We start from the raw sequence: 14,823 nt of genomic DNA on the forward strand, positions 1-14,823 counted from the left end.
GGGCCCAGTGCCGCAACGTTGACTGGGAATACGTTGCCATACGTGGGGGAGACACAACGCGGAACATTAAATCATGAATAATGATACCAGGACGTGACAACAGATACAAGTGTGTATCGTGTTCCATCAGGCTCACCTGCGTGGACGCGCAAAATGACCGCAGGGCAATGCACACGCGCTGAAAGTGGCATCCCATTCGGTTGCACTTGCCCAACAACAGCAGCAACAACAACAGCAGCAACAACAACAACATCAACAACAATAGCGGTGGCAACAGCAGCAGCATCGGCAACAACAGATACTCAACGTAAAGTGCTTACCCCCAACAGAGCACCGTTAACGACGAACGGCTTAAGCTTACGAAGGCGGTCGCGGCGCTAAAAAACTTGAGATGACGGTGGAAATAAAAACGTGGATTGATTTTTTTTGGGGGGGGGGGGGGGAATTGTCCCTCGCCCGCAACCGCCGTCGTCGTCGTCGTCCGAGCGTTGATTTTTTTTTGTGCTTTCGTCTCAAACACGCGACGCTCCTGGAGCAAACGCGGACACATCATCCCGCGTTCGCATTGCCATGACGACGTCGGCTGAAGCACCGCGGAATTCGGGTTGCGTCATGAGCGAATGCTGTGAGTGCAGCGAGGGGAGAGAGGGAGGGGAGAGAGGAGAGAGAGAGGAGAGAGAGGGGAGAGAGAGAGGTGAGAGAGGATGGAGAGAGGGGAGAGTGAGGATTGAGAGAGAGGGGAGAGTGAGGATGGAGAGAGGGGATGGAAAGAGCTGCGTGTAGAACGAGAGAGAGCGAGAGAGCGAGCGAGAGGTGGGGGTTTACATAAAGCAAAGTTTAAATTAAAATAAATAAATTACGAAATGATGAACGAAGCAAAGTGCCGACTACACCGAGCATCTTCTTGTTTTCACTGATCGTAAAAAAAAAGAGGGGAGAGAGAGGGGGAAAAAAGGAGAGAGAGGATGGGGAGAGAGAGTGGCAGGAGAGCAACAAAAGCCGTTCACGAGGGGGCACAATGATACGTGCACGTTTCGACGGTCAGCAAGCCGGCTATTGTGCATTGGCATATACACGCGAGGTTTGTGCAAAAGCAATGCACAAACGCAAAAAGCTGGGGCAGCGTTCGTTGTGTTTTGCATCGGCAACGAACATCGTGCCCGCGTGTGGTCGTAGTCCAGCTCTTTTGGATGGTGAGCTTGTGAGATGAATCCAAGACATCATCGTCATCGTCTAATAGATCGTCCCAACCTGTAGGGAGGGCCTTGATGGGGCCAGTCGAGGAGTTGGTAGTAGAGCAAAGTAGATTTCTGATCTAATTTTATAATTTTCTCATGAATGTGGGGATTTTTTGGGTTTGTTATCCAAATTCTCATCCAAGTTTTCTCCCCTATGGAACAAAAACTAAATCAATGTTTAAACAATCCGTGAGCAGGAACCTCCTGAAAAGGAATCATGATGATTTATTTCAATGGCTGGGGGACTGTTGTCTGGGGCTACATTCTGCCTGAATGCTAATGTCACGTGCAGTACAGGTTTTTAATAAAGTATATGACATTGACTTAAAGCTTTCGTGACTGCAGGAATTCATACTCTTTGGGTATTTCGGTAAAGTCACGTAGATAGAAAAATAATAAAAATAATAAAAATATATCTTCCTGCCTCAGCAGTCCGCCTGCTGTATTTTTTCACCTGAAGACGATTGCTTGTGTTGCGATCGAAACTTCGTGATTTTATTTTATTATTTTTCTATCTATGTGACTTTACCAAAAGACCCAAAGAGTGTTCATACGAACACTAAGATGTAAGAGGCATATTAACCTCAGACGTAGAGGCATGCATAATGGATTGTATTTTCCCTCAACATACGTTTTGTCCAAGCGACTCGGGATGATGGAGAGAAAGTGGGTGAATTAATAAAATGCTGATGAATATTTAAAACCAAAAAAATACACAAATATATTAAGATAAGTTTCGATATTGATTTACGTTCCTCCAAAACTACAGTAATTACATTGGAGCTCCAGTGAGTCGTTTACATGTGTATGTATTTAGTCTCCCGAACATATTCCACGTGTCCTGATAGATCCAACATATAATTCTTTTGAAACCATGAATCATAAAATAGTGCACAATTTTGTTAAGCACAACAAATATTTCCCCAATTTGTGGTCAAGAAACGTAAATATTCCCATGAAAAGTCTTCTATCATCATCATCATCATCATCGTAAATCCAAATTCCAAATGCTGTACGTTGTACGTATATAATTACGTACTGCAAGACGCACGCATGATGTTGCTTTGATTAATGCTATTGGTTTGTTGGGAAAAAAACCCATTATGAATTAAAGCAGAGGAGCAACAGAACACACTGAGATACGAACCCAATGACCTGAATTCAATTCCAGTGGCGGCTCCTGCAAAATCTCTCAGCGGGGGCAAATGTCTGGATGATTGATAAGGATAAGGTCCACCCATGCAATGGATAAATTAACAGCTTAAGCATGTAAAGGCAACTTCACTTCTTTAATATTAATGAAAAATAAAGTGACTCTTACAATACATCTTGTTTGTTTCTCTACTCACTATTAATATACAATCCACTCAAGTTTATTTTATTAAAGATTCCACTAGGTGGCGACAAATTATTTTGTTGGATGAAACGTGCTTACGTATGATGACGTAAGCACGTTAGGGCGAGCCCTCCCGGAAGCCATAGAGAATGCATTGCAGCGCCCCCGTTCAAAAAAAAACATCTTTGAATGTAAGTCTATGGGGCCACTCGGGGCGATTCTCAGCCGGAGTGAAATCGCCCAAAAAGATGCGGTACTCCACAGAACGTGACATGACGCTGATTGGACTATATCCAGAGGCACAGTGACGGCTAGCGTGACTCTGTGGTTGAATGACATTGGTGGTGCGTCGCCCAATCGCCCTAATGAAGAAACCGCCCCTGTTCAATTCCCAGCCAGAGCTAACATCAGTGGGGAGTGTTATCTGAAACATCCCTTGGCCCGTCCTTCACCAGCCCACACCGATGACCACGTTGAAATGGTCAAATAACGCCGATGGCTGACGTGGCACGGGGGAGGCCTTCATCCAGCAGTGGATTGACCAAGGGCTGTACATTATTATACTAGTACAATTTTTAAAACGGCTGTATATTTATAAAGTCATGTATTTATGCACAGAAAGCCTCATTGAGACTTGTAACTCTTTCCAGAGGTTCTTGAAGGGGGATGTTTGGCAAGTTCCTGATTGATGAGTATTTGGCATCAGGGAGGAAACTTGAGTACACACAGAAAATTCACGCATACGGATAATAAGGTTCCGACGATGTCAGTGGCTTATGTATCAATAACCTCAGTGTGTTCTCACCTGGTTTGCATGAAATAATTGATGAATTGTGGAGCGGCAGTGCCATGGTTAGCGCACCGCACTTTGAAACCTGCTATCCCAGTTTAGTTCCCGGCTAACATTCGTGGGGCCCACAACGCACTGACCGGTATGGCGACGTATGGTCAAACAAAACACAAAAAAAACGTGGGATGGAGATGCCTTCATCCAGCACTGGGTTGGCAAATGACTATCAATTTTTGAAAAAATAATTTGTTTTATGAATTACAATAGACTCAAGTTGCGAATTGTACAAAGGCACCTTTTAATTGTTGCGTGTGATGCCCAACTGCTTGGTTGCCAGTAAATGTCCATAACATCCATTTGTAATTCGGAGTGGTGAACAACCGCGCTGGCACGCGTGGTTAAACCACCCCCCCCCCCCTACTACTCCAACGCAACCCAGCTCTGGTTGTCTCCATTTGTTACAAAAGGTACAGGCTAATGTATGCAGATGAAAACAGTGGCACACGTCTGAAATGCAATCACATCAATTTTCCCCGCCCGGCGCGTGAAATGCAGAGGAGCATTGCTCGCTCACGACACATGACAGCGAGGCATGCTTGGGCCAGATGTATTTCAATTTTAAATCCGAGTGCACACTAGTAAGGCATGCACGGCCATTAATTCCTACATTGCATGGCTCTGAGGCTTTGTTTATATCTAGGCCCCTGCAATGCTTTAAGATAGAGATGTGCACAAGTTGGTGTGTTTGCACAAACAACAAACACGGACAGCCGTCCGACTAGTCTCTGGGTCAAACCACGTGTTGTTCGGCACGATGTCCGACGTTTCACTCCACATTCTGGGGAGCTTTTTAATTTCAGCGCGGTGAGCGAAAAACGTGGGACGCCGTGCCGAACGACACACGATAGGGCCCAAACACGCACCAGAGAGATATACAGCACAAGCTCAATCATCTTACGCGGTCGTAAATACAGGCACAAGCCGACCGACAGAAAACAGACCGGCGAACAGGTAGAGGAGATATTCCACTGACGATATGCAAACGGGAGGGAGGACAAAGACACGGATGACAAAAACCCTGCAAGTAAATCATCCTGACAAATAGCATTCGTCGAAAACTTTCAGATATTTTTTTTTGCTAAAGTTGAGATGAACAACGCAATTTATGACTTTGATCAGAAGCCAGGCAGGGCTAGTATTCGGGAAGCCGCACAGACAACTAAAGCTCTTTGTGATTCTTGAATGGGAATATCCCTCCCCCCCCGGTCTGACATAAATCAGTAGCCCTGGCCATCACAGGGGACAATAACTACAGGCGAATGTACAAATGCTGCAGGAATGGTAGTGAGATGAAGTGGGGGGTGGGGGGGGGCCTCGGAAGGGGGGGGGGTACAGAGGGGACAAGAGGGCACAGGGTTTGGGATGAAGAACGGGAACCGTGTGAATCACTGCAGGAGGCCACCGAGATTGACAATTTGCATTCCGCCACGGAGAGAGATGGTAGGTTGGGGTGGAGTCAACGGAGAGAGAGAGAAAGAGATGCGCCGGGATAGAGATCCATATTTGTTAAAATATACAGACCAAAAGACAGGGGCAGAGAGGCAGTGAAAGACACAGTGACGGACGGAGAAGGTTAGATACAAAGAGAGACAAATGTGGATACAGCTTTGAAAAGGACAAGTGGAATGGCGAGAGCGACAGAGGTAATGAAGGCAATGATTGAATGTGGGGAAAGGACTAATGATGGGCACTGCCCTGTGAGTGTGGGCTTCTTGCATTCACTGAAGGGCCTCGAAAGTCAATAAATGGACAGTTCACCCACGTACAATCAAATGGAAGTCTATTTATTTAATTACTCACCTACTACCATCAATGTGCTGCACATGTGCTAAGGTGAAATCTTAGAGAGAAAGTATAATGAAAATTAGTGTGGTTTTAAAGCCTCCTATGATAATGCAGGAATTATGAATGGGCTAGTATAGAACACAGTCGATACAGTACGATGTTAATAATACATTGCATAAGTTCCGGTAAGGTGCATGTCTGCAATTGAAGCCTGATTACGGTGCAACAAGGTTTTTGCAGTGGTGTAACGACCGATCAATTCATCATTAAAATGTAAACCCTACCATTGCAACAAGGTTTTTGCATTGGTGTAACGACCGATCAATTCATCGTTAAAATGTAAACCCTACAATTTAGTGTACAGGCACGGAATTCGGCGTTGCAATAATCAATGATTTACTGAAACACTCAACGCAATTTTTGTTGTATCATTCCAACCATGTGTCGCGGTAAGGCGAGTACGTTGCAGCATGTCAAAGAGGCAGGCGTCGCAATGTTAATTGCGAATGGAAAACTAATTTTGACATCCAAAGCATGCTAATGCAATGTCGTCTCTGTGCATGGCGTTGCACACTTATTACATCGCCCCCCCCCATCCCCCCCGATGTAATAGAAAAGGCAAAGCTATGCTGTGGCAGGTTTTTGGCACTTTGAGGCTTTGATAGCGGTGGCACGCGGCCACTCGAGCAGATTGTCCTCAGCTAAACCGGCGGGTGGCCGAGGGTTCGAGATAAGGCGCTCTCTCGCGTTCGCCCAACAAGGAGTGGAATAAGGCGCGTACGAACAAAATAGCACGCCGAGTTTTGTAATATCAAAGGCATCCATCTGCACTTAGGGTGAGGGCATTGCAGTGGCGCATGCCCCAAGCTATCGCGAGCAAAAGTGGCTTTTGAGTTTCTTTGGCGTTTGTTTCAAGAATGTCAGCCATTGCAATAGCAAGTGAGAGGTGAATTAAAATATGGGAATTTTCTTTTATGGTATTGAAATTTTCGATCGTAAAAGATGAGAAGTTAAGAGTGGCACAAGTGAAAGGTGAGCTACCATGGGTCTCTTTGAAGTTAGATGTCTTTCACGACATAAATTACTGAAAGTGTATACTCTTTGGTTCTTTTTTTTTGTTATGGTTGTCCCACCTGATGACGGAAGCTTGTGTTGCTTTCGAAAGTCGTGATTTAATTTAGTTATTTCTATTTTATGCTTTTTTTCACCTACGTGACTTTACCGAAAGAACCAAAGAGTATGGATCCTTGCAGTCACGAAAACTTCACATACTGAAAGTGTATTCATGTGATGGGATATTATATTCCAAGCTAATTTATACTCTTGTTTTAATAACTTAAAGTGAATACATATTTTGACCGATTCTATCCAAGTGCAAAAATAAAATCTGTGATAACATTGATTGTATTCGTAATACAATAACTGATGTATGTCAAAAATGCCTTTATACTTTCGTTCATATACATTTATTTAACAAAGCCTGATTTTGCAGATGAGACCCAAAATGTCAAAGCCAGTCTGGAGTGTTGCTGTTTATCTAAAATACTGATTGATAATATATTGTGTGCAAAGGGCATGAGAGTGGTTAATATAATTAAGCATTACATTTCTATGTGAAGACGGAGGGCAGAAGTTGATTTATTAAAGATGATAGCAATGAACAATATACTGTGTCTGATGCAGTCAGATAACTGGAAGAGATTACGATTATCAGTCACTGTTTTGCAGATAAGAGCAGTCGCATGACACATTTGATTCGGATGAGAAGCCCTTTCTCATCTGCCACGATTTTTCTTATCCGCAAACAGCGCCCTCACTTGTCAACAGACATCAGGAGCTCTGCTGTACGCCACTCACACAACAGGAGGGCAATGCATTAAAAGCAGCCGTGTCTGAGTTAGCTGATATTCCGCTGATCGTTAAGGGCTATATTTATGAGAGAAAAACATTCATGGGACACACAGACATGTAAATGATTACGTGGCAAGTTTTTTTACGCAGGAGGCCTGCTTACCAGAGTCACGTGATGTCATGTCAGTGTGTAAACAACCCTGGTGTGGTTATATTTAAAACCGTGGATTTGTTTAGAAAGGGATCATCATAACAAGACACAAGATATCAAACGAAATTTCGACTTGTAATGCCACTTTAAGTCAATCCACAGCTGGATGAGAGCCTCCCCACATCTCGTAGGCCGTGACAGAAACACTATGTAACACGATTTTTGTTCCTGGGTAGTGTTACTTTCTTATTGCTTATGCCTCAAAAGTATAGAAAATGGCTATTATTGACCACTAACTTTGCTTTTATGACCAGGACTTTATGTGAAGGAATGACACAAATACACACGTTTTCTCATTGAAAATATGTACATTTCAAAATATCACTGCCCTGGTCACAAAAGCAAAGTTTGTGGGGAATAATAGCCGTTTTCTGTACTTGTGAGGCATAAGCAATTAGAAAATAACACTTACTACCGAGGAACACAGTGTAATTCATCATACTTCACCACACTGGTCAGTCTGAGTTGCTGAAGGTGAGGAGGGAGGGGTGAGCAGGATAGGGGGGGAGTTCATGTCACGTTTCCTCCCTGTCTTCTGTAGCAATCAGTGCCATTGTGCCACGGTGGTCACCCATCCAAGCACTATCCAGGCTCTATCCAGGCTCAATCCAGATTGGCTTTTGAGATAGACGAGACTGGGTGCATTCCAGACAATTTTGGTCAAAGCTTTATGCTGCCATCAAGCAGCCGCTCAACTACCATCTAAAAATACACCCGTTTGAACCTTTTGTCGTGCTCTTGATAATTGAAAGCATCTCGCAAAAAGTACAACATATCTTATACTGGTAGGAACCTCTGGTTACACCAGCCCATAGGGGATTATTGTGTCCGTCCGTCCGTCGTGCAGGGAGGGGCTGGGTGGGGAGGGTGGGGCTGGGTGGGGGGTGGGAGGGGTGGGGCTGGGTGGGGAGGGGCTGGTCACCCCGTGGTGCCCTTATAAAACTCAACGTTTAACCTACTCACGCCGACTTGTGCCTGCCCTCACAGTCGGGCATATTTGCGGAATACACCACGCCACCATTGACCCTGGCCATTGACCGAGCAACCCAACGTTCCTACCAGCTCCCTCCGCAGGAATGTGTTTGCTATAGCCCAGTCCTGATTATGAAATAACCAATTGATAATAATTTCATGCACTGCACTTATATACAGTGACCTGAGTAAAATTCCTGGATTAATGTAGACTCGATGCCGTGCAACCTGTGTCTACGTGGTGTTCGCACATCTTAACACCAGAAAGGGTAAAGCCTATTCTTCTTTTTTATCCTGGGAATGGGTACCATTAGGGGTGGAGCTTCCCAATTGGTGAATAATTATATTTACCATGAACGTATATTAGTAATGGCAAGTTATTACATGCGTGGTGAGACTCACAGCGTGGCACTTTCAAATAAAATGTAAGGGGCTCCTAAATATGGACAGTGGGTCCGTAATGATTTTAAGACACTAAGTAAACAAGCAGTATACCCTACGAGGCATTGATTTCAACTTGGGCTGGTGTTTGGCTTGACACCGTGCTGCAAGGCAGCTGTTGTGGGAGCCACAAGTTCACCGTAAATCTCCGAGGTCCTACAGGGCAATCAACCCTCGGCTAGCATTTATAGGTGGCTGGCTGGTGCATGCCATGCCACAGGACACACTAGGCGACGGCGCCTTATATGGTTCAGAGAGCGAGCGGCGATAACCTTTGCCGCTGGTACCGAATGGGCGAGCTGGCTCGGGCTGAGTTTGGTAAAGCGTTCGACAATCCACCTTCGCAGAGATTCGAAGCCGTAAATCGATTTGGTAATCGCGTTTAAACAAAACAAATTCGATCTCATTTTTATCGTCTCGATTATACCGGTTTTTGTAATCATTATTTGTTGAGCGCAGGCCCAAAGGCCTGATATGCCAAGTGGCCCAAAATGCTAGCAACAAACAGTGCTATTGGAGGTATAATAGATGAGTGTCAATATGTGTATTGAATTGAGCAAGGTCGTAAGAACTTGCGATACAATACAGCGGGAGGGTAAGAAGCGGTGAAATACATTAGAATCAGAATCTAACATATGTTTTTTTTATACTGAAGAAATCCGATTAGCTATGAAGCTCTTTTCACAGATATCCAGTAGGAGCGAGTCAGAGCGATACTCTGTGTGTTTTGTCCTACAGCTATAGTGGTTGAACACCGTGTGAACGAGACGAAACTGTCAGTCTAGTAGGTCGAGTTTCAAACATGAATCAATGAGTCAGGTTCATGGGAACAGTAGCAACACTGTACGAAAGTTCAACACAATGTCGGTAGCAGATATCAGTACAAATCAATTCCTGCCATCTGAACGCCGGTGTCAATTCTCTAACTATCGAGGTCAAACCCGGACAGGTGGCAACCCTAGATTCTGCTGTCATAAGGCTCTGTACGAGTGTTCGCAGAGCCATGAGGCTATGTAAGCCAGGAGCCTCCCACTCTGTCGCTCCTGCCTCCTCTCCTCCGCAAACAGGAACGGAGTTTCGGGAGCGATCTTAAAACAGTTTTTTTTTTATTTTGACAGATAAAGGTCCACTGAGCGAAATAGTAGCTATTTTTCAGAAGTGACCTCTTCACAAATGACAGGTGACAAAATTGGCTTCTCACGTGGAAAATTTATTGTGGTCAAATACTCTAAATGCATTTTTATAAATGTAGAGGGAAAAACCAGAGAACCTGGAGAAAAATCCACGCGACAACGGGGAGAGAGACATGCAAACACCAAATACTGTATACAGGCATCAGGGTCAGGATCGAACCCACGTACTCCTACATACCAGGCGTGGCATTTAACATCTCGCCATTTGTAATTGTAAAATAATATTATTTACAATGGACTTTCAGAGAGGTGCAATTAGAGAATGTTCGCTTTTTTTTCCAGCAATTGTATACATTTGAAGAGCTTCGAGCCAAACAGCGATTAGCAACAACATCAAAAACTTCCGTTTTTGGTGGTGGTGGTGGTGGTGGCAATACCACTACGTGACTGCCACATTCCGTGGTCTCTGAGGCTGACTAAATGAAACAAGGCAGACTTCACACACGAACATCAAAGATGCCCCGTTTAACCGCACAGACCTCTGGGACGAGCGCTAATGAGCGCACACCTATTTAGAACGTTCTAGCCATGCACAGTATTACAAATATACAAAGACACACAGCATGTCTGTTAAACGTCTCCTAACATTACGCTAAAGAAGCGCCTAGAAGATTGGAAAGAATAACGGTGGTGAATTTGTGTGCGACAGAATTACGGTGGCTTGCCAGCCACGTTTTCCCCTGCATCACAGGGGTCGGAAAGGACAAGGTACCCTGTAAAAGTGTTGGCAGCACAAATGGCTTCTGTATTTAACGAGGGCTTAACGGCAGCATGTGACACCCTCCTGTCAGAAGCACCCCTGCACGCACCCAGAAATAACACACACAGTACCTGCTTTCTTTTTAGCGAGCTCAACACAGTCTGACTGGAGTCCCTTCCCGAGGCCCTGAAATCAATCGCCGCGCCGTCACGGCGAGAGCAATCGTGCCGCCGAGGTGGGCACCGTTTACAAGCCGCTCGACTTGGCGACATGAACTCACCGACCGCTTTCGCGGTGGGTGCTTTGATTCTCACGGTCGACGGGGGGACCCACACGTGGCACACGCCGCACGTTAACGAACGCTCTGCCTCCTGCGCACGAAATTTGAAGAGCGGCTGAACAAACACGTTGTCGCTGCACGGAGTGAGTTGTGTAATACATTTCGATGTAAAGCTTTCGTGACTGCAGGGATTCATCTTCTTGGTTCTTTTGGTAAAGTCACGTAGAAGGGAAATAATAAATTAATAAAAGATTTTATAATGTTTAATTTTTATTATTTTATTATTTCCCTTCTACGTGACTTTACCGAAAGAACCAAAAAGTTGCGTAATACATTCAATGGCGTCAGGAGTTGCCATATGGGTAGCACCGCCGATTAGCACGTTTGGCTACATACGGTGCAAAAGAAGTTCAACGTACAAATATAGCGTTGGTAGCCGCTGTCCAAGCCTACGATGGGCAGTTAATTCGGTTAAGTGCTGAACAGAGTTGCAGTTTACCGCATTCACAATGGGGCGAATGTCAGAATTGGCATAAAATATATCTGCCGAGCATTGCACGTCTCTTACGTGGACAATGCGGGTTAGTTATCTCATCTGCTATAACTCTTAATACATAGAGTCGGGTTAGAGTTCAAACAGTCAGCTTAATATTTACAACTTGTCACAGGATTACAAAAAATAAGCCCCGTTTGTGTTTGCAGCGTAGTATAAATAAATACGCAAACACAAGTTTGTTTTGCTTTACTGCCTCTGTTAAGTTAATGTTCCCCTGAAAGTGGAAATATCAGTTTGGTACTGTTATAATAAGAGCCAGCCATCCGTGTGCAATGGCCCACATATGATAGTTTCTTATAATTTGAGACATCAATAATTAATACGTCTGTAATACTTTGTAGGGATTTGTCTCCTTCGGGCCGCAAATTTAATAAGTGATGAAGTGGAATGATGATGACGAGAAATGAAGGTTGTAGGCAGATACTTCCGACGGCTCCATTCAACTTTATTCAAATAAACTTTCAAAAAAATTAACCCGTAAAAACAAAGTGTTTCACTCTAAATCCTTTATATGCGTGGCGGCTAGAGTCCTCTCGTCCTCTGGCTTGAGATGGCTGCCACCTATGGGTCAGATGATTGTCTGCCAGCATTAAGCAATTGATAATTAAATATTTAAAATGTTTTCCCTAAACAGTGTAAAATTTTGGAAAAAAAATTTCACGAAAATTAATTGTCACGCACAACGAGTCTGTGTGCAAAATGTTAGTTCGATTGGATCACGGGAAGTTGGTTAAAAAACGACCGAAAGATTTGCACGGTCGTAAGCAAGCAAGCACGCAAGCACGCAAGCAAGCAAGCAAGCGAACTTAATATAAAGGATTTAAAAATGTGAGCGTTTAAGAACTTTTCTCAGTGGCGTGTTGACAAGTAAAGTTATAAATTGTTAATGATTAACATTGATGGAGGGACGACATTAAATAGTACGCTTGATTTTACTTCATTAAATTTTGCGTGCATTTAAACATTACTTATTAATGTGGAAATGTTTAGTATCGGTAACATTCTTACCCTCATTGAGGTAAATAAAATCATATCTCGGTGGCCGGGTGGTCGGCATCTTTGAGACCTCGGATCGAATCCCAGCAACATCTTTGAAAAATAGCTTTATTGCTCATCGGATTCCTCCAGTATAAATAAATATTATGATTCTGATTAAGCTGGATTGTCAAGTGTAAAGAGTTGATGATGGTTTCAGCCCAGTCACCAATGACTGCACAATAAAACACCCCTCGCCATATGGGATTTGCATCTGATTTCAATAAATTCCTTCTCTAAGAATAACACCCCCCCCCCCACATCAGCTTCGACGAACACGCTATCTACTCTCATTGCCTAGCGCATGGGAGACGATGCCCCCGACTGTGTCAAGGGCTCAAGAGGCCACTTGAAGGATTTCTGTTTTCCTCCGGGAGAAGTCCTCTGCCCCAGACTGTGAGATGTCCAAAATGTAATATTTATCTCAACGAAATTAGGCCGATAGCACACGGGGGGAATAAAAAAATACATCGGGGGAAGAGCCCAGACGCATGATTCCATATGTGTGTGTGTGAGTCTATGTCTTTGTGTATGTGGGTCAATGTCTGTGTGTGTAGGTCGATGTGTGTGTCTGTCTTTTTCGCCCGGGCAACTCCGGGTACTTCCCGCTAGTATATATAAAGAAAGAGGAAAACATTTACTGCACTCTTCATAATCCTAACCCAAACACGATGGACTGTTAGATACTATCCATAACCATATCCCCAGTGGCACAGCGTGCTTGCCTGGGCCCTGGGGGCAAGAGGCGGGATATCCCCCACCCCCCTCTTAGTACCTGGGTCATCTCGGCGCCTGTGGAACCCACACACGGCGTCAGGTGTCACCGCTTGCACGCGCGACAACTTTGCCACTCCATACCCGGTAAAACACGCCCAACGTCAAGGCATGCGTTTGGAACCGTCGGACAAACGTTTGAACCGACGCCGTCCCGACCGGTTTCCGCGTTCACCGGTTGCGGTCGTCACACGCTGCCAACAAAACACGCGACTGCTTTCCAGCGCGGCTTTTCACCCGCGAGTAACGAGGGTGACGGTGGAGCAGTCCGTACGGTGTCTCTTTGTCTCTCTCTCTTTCTCTTTTTATCGCACCTGACAGGTGACGTCGCAACTTCTCCGGTCTCGCGCGTGTCGTGTTTTTTCTTGAAAGAAAAGAACAGTCCAGCAATTCCGGGTCACGTTTAGCAAGCAGCTTGCGTGGAACACACGTACGCGCACGCGCACGCAAAAAAAGACCCAGCAAACAGTGAACACGGTCAAGTTGGCGTCGCGTAAAAAAGAGACTCCCCGGGTCGCCCCCCCCCTCAACCCAGTCACCTTCGCACAAACAAGACAACGATCCCCCGTATAGCCTTAACAGACTGTAGGGGCAAGTGCTGTTAGCGAGCACCTATGAAGGCCGGAACGGTACACGAGGGGGTGGGGGTCGCCAGCACCGCGCCCGACCGCCTTTGTCTCCCCAGTGGCGATGTTTACACACCGCAGCAGGTACTCATTTCAGGCTGAGTCGACCTAGGGGAGGCCCAGGAGCGGTTCAGATAATCGTCACCGGTGTTGGCCGTAGAGCGGGAATCGAACCCGGGTCGCCAGCTTCATAGCGCAGTGCGCTAACCACTACACCACCGCTCCCCAAACTTGGTACGCGCACGCTCGCACACGCACGCACGCACTTACCGAACGCGGGGCAGCAAACGGGCGGGCAACTGAAAGGTGTGATGTGAAAGTGTGCACAGGTGGGGCGGAGGGGGAGGTCAGAGTGACGCGTTCGCTCCGGCACTCACTCGAGACCACTTGTGCGCGTGGCGCGGTGTGTGTGTGGGGGGGGGGCCTCCTTTATCTAGGGGGCACCGGTAAAACTGCCTCGCCGTGTCTCGCAATTGCTGCATTCGCTTATTGTTTAACCCGAGGTATGCTAAACCTAGCGACTCCCACTGGCTTGTTTATCAGCTTCTCACCACCGCTCTCTCTCTCTCACTTAACTCCGTTCTTGCTTTACTCTCATCGGTACCCTATCCTTTCCACTCCCTCCTAACCTCTCACCTTCTCAGCCCACCTCTCTGTCACTAACGTTGTGGGTCCTTGCATTGTTCAATTTATCCTGCTGAATTCACTCTCTGTTACCATTCTTTCTGTATCCCCCTGCACAACTCCTCTCCCACGCTTATAACCCTATCCACCTGTATCTCTTCCCCTCTTAACATGCAATGTATGTGTGGCATGACGTAATTTGAATACACGTGTGACTCAGTGTTACACCCCAACAGTTTCGTCTTGCTCCGATTAGCATGGTTGGCCTACGTGCGATGTGAAAGAAGTTCAACATGCACACATTGCTAAAACTAAATATAAATATGAAAAATAAATCGTTCCTTGGAATAT

At 45.4% G+C, this 14,823-nt stretch overlaps 1 protein-coding gene across 11 annotated transcripts in view; it reads right to left on the reverse strand.

The window, feature by feature from the left end:
- The window catches only part of LOC144946506 (sorbin and SH3 domain-containing protein 2-like), a 193,591-nt gene extending 179,380 nt beyond the window's left edge, over positions 1 to 14,211 (reverse strand). For 9 of the 11 annotated variants that reach the window (XM_078875452.1, XM_078875451.1, XM_078875455.1 and 6 more), the window contains exon 1: positions 321 to 594. The gene's annotated coding sequence lies outside the window, so the exon portion shown is untranslated. Of the gene's footprint in view, positions 1 to 320; positions 595 to 13,536; positions 13,555 to 14,118 lie in introns of those variants that run through there. The other 2 variants (XM_078875446.1, XM_078875445.1) reach the window with 2 other exon arrangements.
- Positions 14,212 to 14,823: the final 612 nt, after the last annotated feature.

The sequence above is a fragment of the Lampetra fluviatilis genome, chromosome 41, assembly GCF_964198595.1.
Source record: "Lampetra fluviatilis chromosome 41, kcLamFluv1.1, whole genome shotgun sequence".
Taxonomy (NCBI): Eukaryota; Metazoa; Chordata; class Hyperoartia; order Petromyzontiformes; family Petromyzontidae; genus Lampetra; species Lampetra fluviatilis.